The sequence below is a fragment of the Triticum dicoccoides genome, chromosome 5B (assembly GCF_002162155.2).
Source record: "Triticum dicoccoides isolate Atlit2015 ecotype Zavitan chromosome 5B, WEW_v2.0, whole genome shotgun sequence".
Lineage (NCBI taxonomy): Eukaryota > Viridiplantae > Streptophyta > Magnoliopsida > Poales > Poaceae > Triticum > Triticum dicoccoides.
Window position 1 is genome coordinate 645,901,171 of NC_041389.1, and position 8,241 is coordinate 645,909,411.

At 48.6% G+C, this 8,241-nt stretch overlaps 1 pseudogene; it reads right to left on the minus strand.

The window, feature by feature from the left end:
* Window positions 1–567: 567 nt before the first annotated feature.
* LOC119312305 lies at window positions 568–4,818 on the minus strand (annotated as a pseudogene).
* Window positions 4,819–8,241: the final 3,423 nt, after the last annotated feature.

Below are 8,241 nucleotides of genomic sequence, written 5' to 3' on the forward strand. Positions count from 1 at the left end.
AAACGGCGGCGATACCGACGGAGGTAGTTAGGTGGTGTTTGTTTCTCTAGTCCTAGGACTTTTTCTAGTCCTTGGGACTTTTTGAAAAAGACTCTCAAGGAGGTACTTCTAAGGACTTTTAGCAAAAAGTCCCAAAAAAGTCCCACCCTGTTTGGTTTGGTAGGGACTTTTTCTAGTCCCTACACCAAAAAGTCTCTGAAAACAAACACCCCCTTAGGCGTGCCAGCCCTATCGTTCCACCCGTGACATACTTTCCCGACCAAAAGCTGACCACCTTGTGTTCTCACCCACTTCTGTTCCGTCGTGTAACCTCGAGCAATTTCCATGCTGACAAATATGCATGAGGACGTACTTGGTGCAAGATTCCGGTGCGGAAGAGCTAACGATTCCGGCTCCATGCGACTAGTAGTCATTAAACTGCACTACTGTTGATTTGTAGGTGCATCTTAACAGTCAAAATCAGCCAGAACCAGCTTCAACAAGACATATGCGCTGGTTCATCCAAGCACATGGGGAAATTTGCTAATTATACGCTAATGTGACGATGATTGCTCCTTTGTATATGGAAGACGTACAATTGCTAACACGAATACATGGTTACACAACGAGTGAGTTACAACCAAGTACATATTTTCTTGGAACTAATGGACACGTTTCCCATATGTATCAATAATATTTGCTCAAAATAGCAAAAAAAAAAACAACGTTATCACAAACTTATGTATTCACTCAGCGTCCAAGAACTGACGATCTACAAGACTTGTTCAGTATTAAAAGGCGGTGTGCTATATCTGCCATCGCTGGTCTTTGATCCACGTCGAGGTTGAGACACTCCACTGCCATCCCTGCCAGATTTTGAAGAAGCTCCAAGTCTTCCGCTACCACAATTTCATTGTCAAACAACTCGGTTGCTTTGTTCCATTGTGAGCTTCGAGGAAGCTCTTTACTAAGCTATTATTGTCAGAATGTGTGGCCTTCTTCCTACTAATAAGTTCCAACAACACCACTCCGAAGCTATAGACATCACTCTTTTCAGTTAGCAAGCCTGACTGTAGATATACTGGATCCATATAGCTCAAGTCACCGATGACTTTTCCGGTGTGGTCTTTGTCTCCCGCAAGCAACCTTGATATGCCAAAGTCCGAGATCTTGGGGACAAACTTATCATCCAAAAGTATATTTGCTGGTTTAACATCACCGTGTAGGATTTTGGTGTTTGTTTTTGAATGCATGTAAGCAAAACCATCTGCTGATTCTACAGCTATACTTAAACGTATATCCAAGTTTAGAGGCTTCTTGTCTTTGCTGTGAAGAATGTCATCCAGGCTACCACCAGAGAGAAATTCGTATACTAGCAGCGGTGTACCAACCTCGAGGCAACAACCTATGAGCCTAACAATATTCTTGTGGATGACTTGAGATTGGATGATGACTTCATTTGCAAATTGGTCATTTTCCAGCAGACTAGCACTAATCGGTTGCTTCACTGCAACTTGTTCTTTACCAAGAGTGCCCTTGTAAACTACACCGAACCCACCTCTTCCAATAAGATTGCTTTCCTTTAAAATTGGCACGAGCTCCTCCTTTTTGAAAATTTTAATATTTTTTGCTCTCTCTAGTGTAGGTCCACCATTCTTTTCGTAGAACTCCCTGGTCTTCCTTCTCTCTTTGTGGAGAAGAACTAGAAATGATATAACTACTATGACAGAAATACCACCAATGATACCTACATAGGAAAACATCCTACTAAAAAGTTTGCAACAAATGATATTGCATAAAAGATAATAAATTACTGATTCAACAAGTTATTTAGAATTTTACTTAAAAGTAGAAGTACCAGTGAATAGTTTAACACAAGAAAGAAAGGGGAGGGACTCTGCCTTGTGATCTTCGAGTCAGCGAGCCTCACAAAGTAAACCATATATATGTACTCTGTCTCGGGGAATTGGATTTCTATACCAAGGGGAAGTATTTGTATGTGGAGTTGTGGACCTTTGTTGGTTGCATCCTTGTAAGTTTACCGCAAGGTGGATCGAGAAATTGAGAAAATGCATAAATGGATGAGTAGGAATTGAGCAAAATGCACCAAGGGAGAAAATAGTGTTTGATCCAATGTGAGTGTTGTGCATATTCGGGCTTACTAAACTAGTCTCTGCGTTGGTATTGGTCGTGTGCATCCTAATCGTGCAACGGTCGAGCGTGTGCTCATAGTGAATGTATTCTCTTGATGCAACATTATAAGTCAATAAAATCCGCTCTTTGTCGAAAAAGCTAGTCTCTGTGTACTTGTAGCTCCCGAGGAAGCGCGTGAGGATCTTTTGCTTTGATGAGTTTTCGCCAAGGCACAAAATTTTCTCATCTTCAAGTCCATTTATCATTTGTTTTGATAGTGACATGTATGAAAGGAGAAGCTACCCTCTATGCCAACAAGCTGAAACGGACATAATGGGATCTTATGTGCCAAAGTCTTAAAGCCATTTCAATCCCATTGTTTTTATGACAATTCAAAATCATTCTAAACTTCATTTTAATGACCCTCTAAAAATTTCATATGTTCTTTAGAGCAACATAATTCATACACCAAAAATTATAGTGCCGAAGGCACCACGCTCCACAAAAATATTGTGGGTCCTATTTCTAATGATTATTTTACACGTGAAATTATTGTTAATTCTTATGTAAACGGGTAAGCTAGATTAATGCATAGAATATTGTAGAAAGCAAGAAATTAAGGCAATCAAAGCCTAGAAAGTAAGTACCTGACATCTTACAAAAGTAGTCATGTTATTAAACTTTTCTAACTTTGAGAATTTAAAAATACAAAAATATTTAGATTGGTTAGTTCAAATTGTAGTGTTAGATTTGATCAATAATATTTTGATCTCTTTCTTATAACTTTTTACGAACAAATGATACTACTGAACATGTTTGATTAAGCCCGTCTATTCACCAAAGTATTTAGATGATCCAGAGACTATGCATCCTAGTGGGTCCTTTTGACTGGCAGTGAAGTGGGACACACAGATAAGCCCATTCTAAAACCACGAAAAGAAGAGGACCACGCGAGCTCACAGCCTCACACTGGGTAACCTCATTTGGTCAAGGATGACGGCTGGTGTATGGGCCAGTCTTCAGCATGCGTACGCGCAAATGGGCAGGGGTCGTGTAGTTGTCTATGTACCATTTTAACTTATTATTTACCTATCTTTTCAGAATTTACTTTAGAATTAACATGGTATCCAATATAAACATTTACTCCCTCCGTTCCTAAATATAAGTCTTTGTAGAGATTTCAATATGAACCACATACGAATGTATATAGATGCATTTCAAGTTTAGATTCATTTATTTTGCTCCGTATGTAGTCCATTTAATGGAATATCTACAAAAACTTATATTTAGGAACGGAGGGAGTACAGAGTACATCTTATGTTCACATGTCAGTATTGTAGTTAAAGAATCTGGTAATGACATGTATTAGCAGTTGAAGCAGTACTTACCCACAGCCGCCTTGGCTACCAGGGGAAATTTCTCAACACACTGTCCTAATTTCCCATCGCCTCTCATTCCTGGCTTGCATGGACAATCATATCCTCCCGGCCTGTTCTTGCATATGCCTTTGCTCGAGCAGTAGTATAGATCGGGGAACTTGCACTCATCGATGTCTTGAGAAGATAAATTAAGGGCATGAAATTAGTCGTCTAAGACAGGATGGAGTGTGCTACTAGTAGGTCAACGAATTGTTAACTTGATTGAGATAGTACTCGTACCTCGGCATCCATTGGCGATGTAAGGGTTGCCCTCGTAGTGCTCCGAGCATTTGCACACGTAGCTGAGTGCATAGCCGGAGAGGCCAACTGTGGCGTTGACACAGTAGTTGTTGCTGCTGGCGCACGCGTAGTCCGGAGGTGGCCGCTGGCCTTTCGCCGGGCACGAGGCGTTCCCGACGATGGCGAAGTCGAGCACGACGGGGAAGCTCTCCAGCAGCAGCCTGTCGCCGTACAGGTTCGGCGTGGAGAAGACGTAGCGCGACTTCTCGACCACCATGGCGTAGGAGCACGGGCTAGACCTCCACCGGGCGTTTTCGTCCGCGACCACGAGCCCCGGCGCGACGCTGCCGTACTCCGGCCCCGGGGGCAGGGCGGCCTCGCAGCAGCCCTGCCCCGCGCACGACCCGTTCCTCGCCGCGAGCTCCCGCTTCGTGCCGGTGCGGCAGGCGAGCGTGGTCGAGCCGTCCACGGCGACGTCGACCCTCCAGCCCACGCCGCCGACGACGTTGAGCGTCTGCGACACGGCGAACGGCCCCTCCGTGATGCCGTTGCCGAGCGTCATGGCCTGGGTTTGGAACCTGTACTGGGTGCTGTTGGTGCTGCAGCCGGACGTGATGGGGCCGTACGCCCGCGCCTGGCTCCTGTCGGCTGACATGTCCACGAGCTCCACCGGAAAATACGAGGTGTTGGTGTACCCCGGATAGGCGGCGGCGTCGGAGGCCGCCGAGGCGTCGCTGTCGGTGACCGTGATGCGGTTGGTATCGGTGTCGGCGAGGAACGCTCGAGGGGGGTCGACGGAGTGGTCGCAGGTGACCTGGAAGCCCTCGCGGAAGCAGCCGGGCATCAGGCCGAAGGGGAACGGGATGCTCATGTTGCCGCACTTGTCAGGGCAGCCCGGACGTGTGATCGGAGGTTGCTCGGCTAGTTCTTCAGCCCTGGCCATGGCTGCTGCGCCTGCAAGAATGAGGAGAAGCTGGACTGGCAGGGCCAGCAGCCTGGATTGCGAGGGCGTGGGCATGTGCATGTTCCTGCGCGCGATCTGTTTTTCTTTTTTGGCTAGCTTGGATGCTGTGCGGTTTGCGCACCATGTGTTATATAAAAAAAATCAGGAGTCAACAGCCAGTCAACTGGAATTTCAAAAAAAGAAAAGAATAGCGAGTCAACTGAGCTTTGTCGCCACGGACTTCACGCGTTTCTCCGAGTTTGTATTTTTGTTTCGGGAAAGGTTTGTACCCGGCCGAGTCTTTGGCCGGTCCCGCGCCGGACGTTCGATTGGGGGTATCCTATGGCCAGAAGCGTGTAGGAACCCACCCTTCGCTATCTTCTTTATCGACTTCGATTTCACTCCTCTCGAGTCCCGCTGCTACCCGCCGGTGATCGAGCTGTTACCGCACGCGGCCGGAGTACAAGCTGTTGATGTGCTGGCGAGGGAGCTGCAACCCACATCTGGCGGAGCTGCAACCACCGAGCTGCATCGACTTCGTAGGGGAGCTGCAACGGTACACGGCCGTGTTGTGGTGGCGCAACGAGCAGTACGTCGGTGGAGTTGAACAGCAAACGGTGGGGCCCGACTAATGTTGCAACCGACTACACGAATTGCTGGAACCAACGTTCCGAAGAGTTACGACGATTCTATAGTGGTGTGACGGCGGAGCGCACTGGGGTGCCGCGACAATGTTGCAACGGGCGTCACGATTTGCTAGAATAGATGTCGCGGTTTGCTGGAGCCGGAGACCGTGCCGGAGACCGTGTTTGCGGGACGAGCTGTCACAAGAACGATGAAGTATCATGTCTTGGGCTGTAGTCTTATTGGGACTTAAGGCTGGGCCATATTTTGACTTGTTGTCTTGGCCTATATTCTAGACCGTATTTTGACTCGTATTGAGCCTTAGGCTAGGCCATATGTATGTATGGGTCTGCCACTTGGGTATAATCTCGTCACTACTCAGTGTTTGTGTGTGATGATCGATGCACCTGTGTTTCATGGATTTGAAGTTTCAAAAATAGTGGTTGTGGTTGCAAATTAGTCGGTTAGGGCATCTTCAATAGCAACCCGCAAAAAACCTCGTCTGTGGACAGAGGGATCAGTCCGCGGACATGGATGCGGGAGGAAGCCATCCAATGCTAGCTGCATATGTTTCAAACCATTTTTCAACAAACCGGATGAAATTCATGCAAACATGAGCGGATTTCGTACAAACATGACGGATTTCAAACAAACATGGTGGATTTAACTACATTTCAAACATTTAGAACAAAAAAAAGACCCGCCCCAAAAACCTATCCTACAAAGGTGGTGCCCGACGTCCAAGCCCGTGTCGTCCTCCTTCCGCCTTCTCCATGAGCACCGGCGATAAGACCGATGAAGTGAAGGTGCGGTCTCCGCGAGGAAGAGTAGAACACGGGAGACAGACCCACCGCCTCCCGTGGCCTACTCATCCTCGGAGGAGTCCGCGCCTTGTCCGTCGCCGCTGGACGTGAGGTCCATGAGGGAAATGGTGGCACCTTGGCTGTCGTCCTCCCACCGGGCTGGCTGATGGTTCGTCGGCGACGCATAGGAGGCGCATCTCGCTATGTTCTCCTTCGCGGTCGCTGCAGCTGCGCCTCCGTGGCCGCCGCTTCCTGCCGAGCGGCGGCTTGAGCGCGGTCGGCATCGTAGATGGCACGCGGCACCGCGACGAAATTTGGGTTTGCCGCGGCCATGGTCGCCACGGCCTCCTCACTCGCGCGGTCGCCGTAGATCTAGTCCTCCGCTAGCTGGTGTTGCTCCTGTTGGGGAACGTAGTAATTTTAAAAATTTCCTACGCACACGCAAGATCATGGTGATGCATAGCAGCGAGAGGGGAGAGTGTTGTCCACGTACCCTCGTAGACCAAAAGCGGAAGCGTTATGACAACGCGGTTGATGTAGTCGTACGTCTTCACGACCAACCGATCCTAGTATCGAACGTACGACACCTCCGCGATCTGCACATGTTCAGCTCGATGACGTCCCACGAACTCACGATCCAGTAGAGCTTCGAGGGAAAGCTTCGTCAGCACGACGACGTGATGATGAAGTTACCGGCGCAGGGCTTCGCCTAAGCACTACGACGATATGACCGAGGTGGATTATGATGGAGGGGGGCACCGCACACGGCTAAAAGATCAATGATCAACTTGTGTGTTTATGGGGTGCCCCCCTCCCCCGTATATGAAGGAGTGGAGGAGGGGGAGGAGGCCAGCCTCCTAGGCGCGCCCCAAGGGGAGTCCTACTCCCACCGGGAGTAGGATTCCACCCCTTCCAAGAGTGGGAGTAGGAGGAAAGGAAGGAGGAGCGAGGGGGAAGGAAAAAGGGGGCACACAAGGCCCATGAGGCCCATTACACTCCTCGGGGGGTTCCGGTAACCCCCCGGTACTCCGGTATTTGTCAAAACTCACTCGGAACCCTTCCAAAGTCCAAACATAGTCATCCAATATATCAATCTTTATGTCTCGACCATTTCGAGACTCCTCGTCATGTCCGTGATCATATCTGGGACTCCGAACTACCTTTGGTACATCGAAACACATAAACTCATAATACCGATCGTCACCGAACGTTAAGCGTGCGGACCCTACGGGTTCGATATGTAGACATGACCGAGACTCATTTCCGGTCAATAACTGTTAGGACCCCGATTCCAAGTCACACCGATCTAGCCTGTAACACCTCATATCACTTTGCGGCCTCACGCACGGTACTCCCACGGGTGTCGCCTTACCATGGCCCGGGACCGTTTGCGCCTTTTGGCTCGCGTATATGACAATGTCGCTAGCATCCATATGATAGAGAACCCGGGCCGACATGGCTAGTCGTGAACCCAAAGCGGCACTAACGTATGGGGACAGGCATACATGAATCAACATCGAACGTGTCGGTCAGCAGCGTGCGAATCCGGGCTGTAGCATTGGGCTAACAGGACTCCGGGAACCCGGGCTGTAGCAGGCTAGAAAGGACTCCGGATGTCACCGCGTGACATTTCCCCGAAGGGACAGACACATGAACGATATGAAACACATGCCGGCTAGTCAAGTGTCTAGAGCAGTAGTGCTGGGCTAGCAGGACTCCGGTGAACCGGGCTATAGCGGACTACTATGGCTCAAGGAGGCACTAGACTACATTTCCCCATAAGAGAGGCTGCTAAGGATAGACAACTAGATTGTCGGATCCCACACATACCAAGCATTTCAATCATACACACAATATGCTCGATATGTGCAACTACAACATGGCATCACAACAAGACTCTACGACTCAGAGTATTTATTTATTAGGCTCCGAAGAGCCAGATATTACAAACATGGGTCTCATGACCCAACATTCAGAGCATACAAGTCAAAGCACATGCGGAAGCTTAACATGTCTGAGTACAGACATCTATAAATGAAAAAGGCTGAGAAGCCTGACTATCTACCAGATCCTGCCGAGGACACAAGATCGTAGCTGAGGT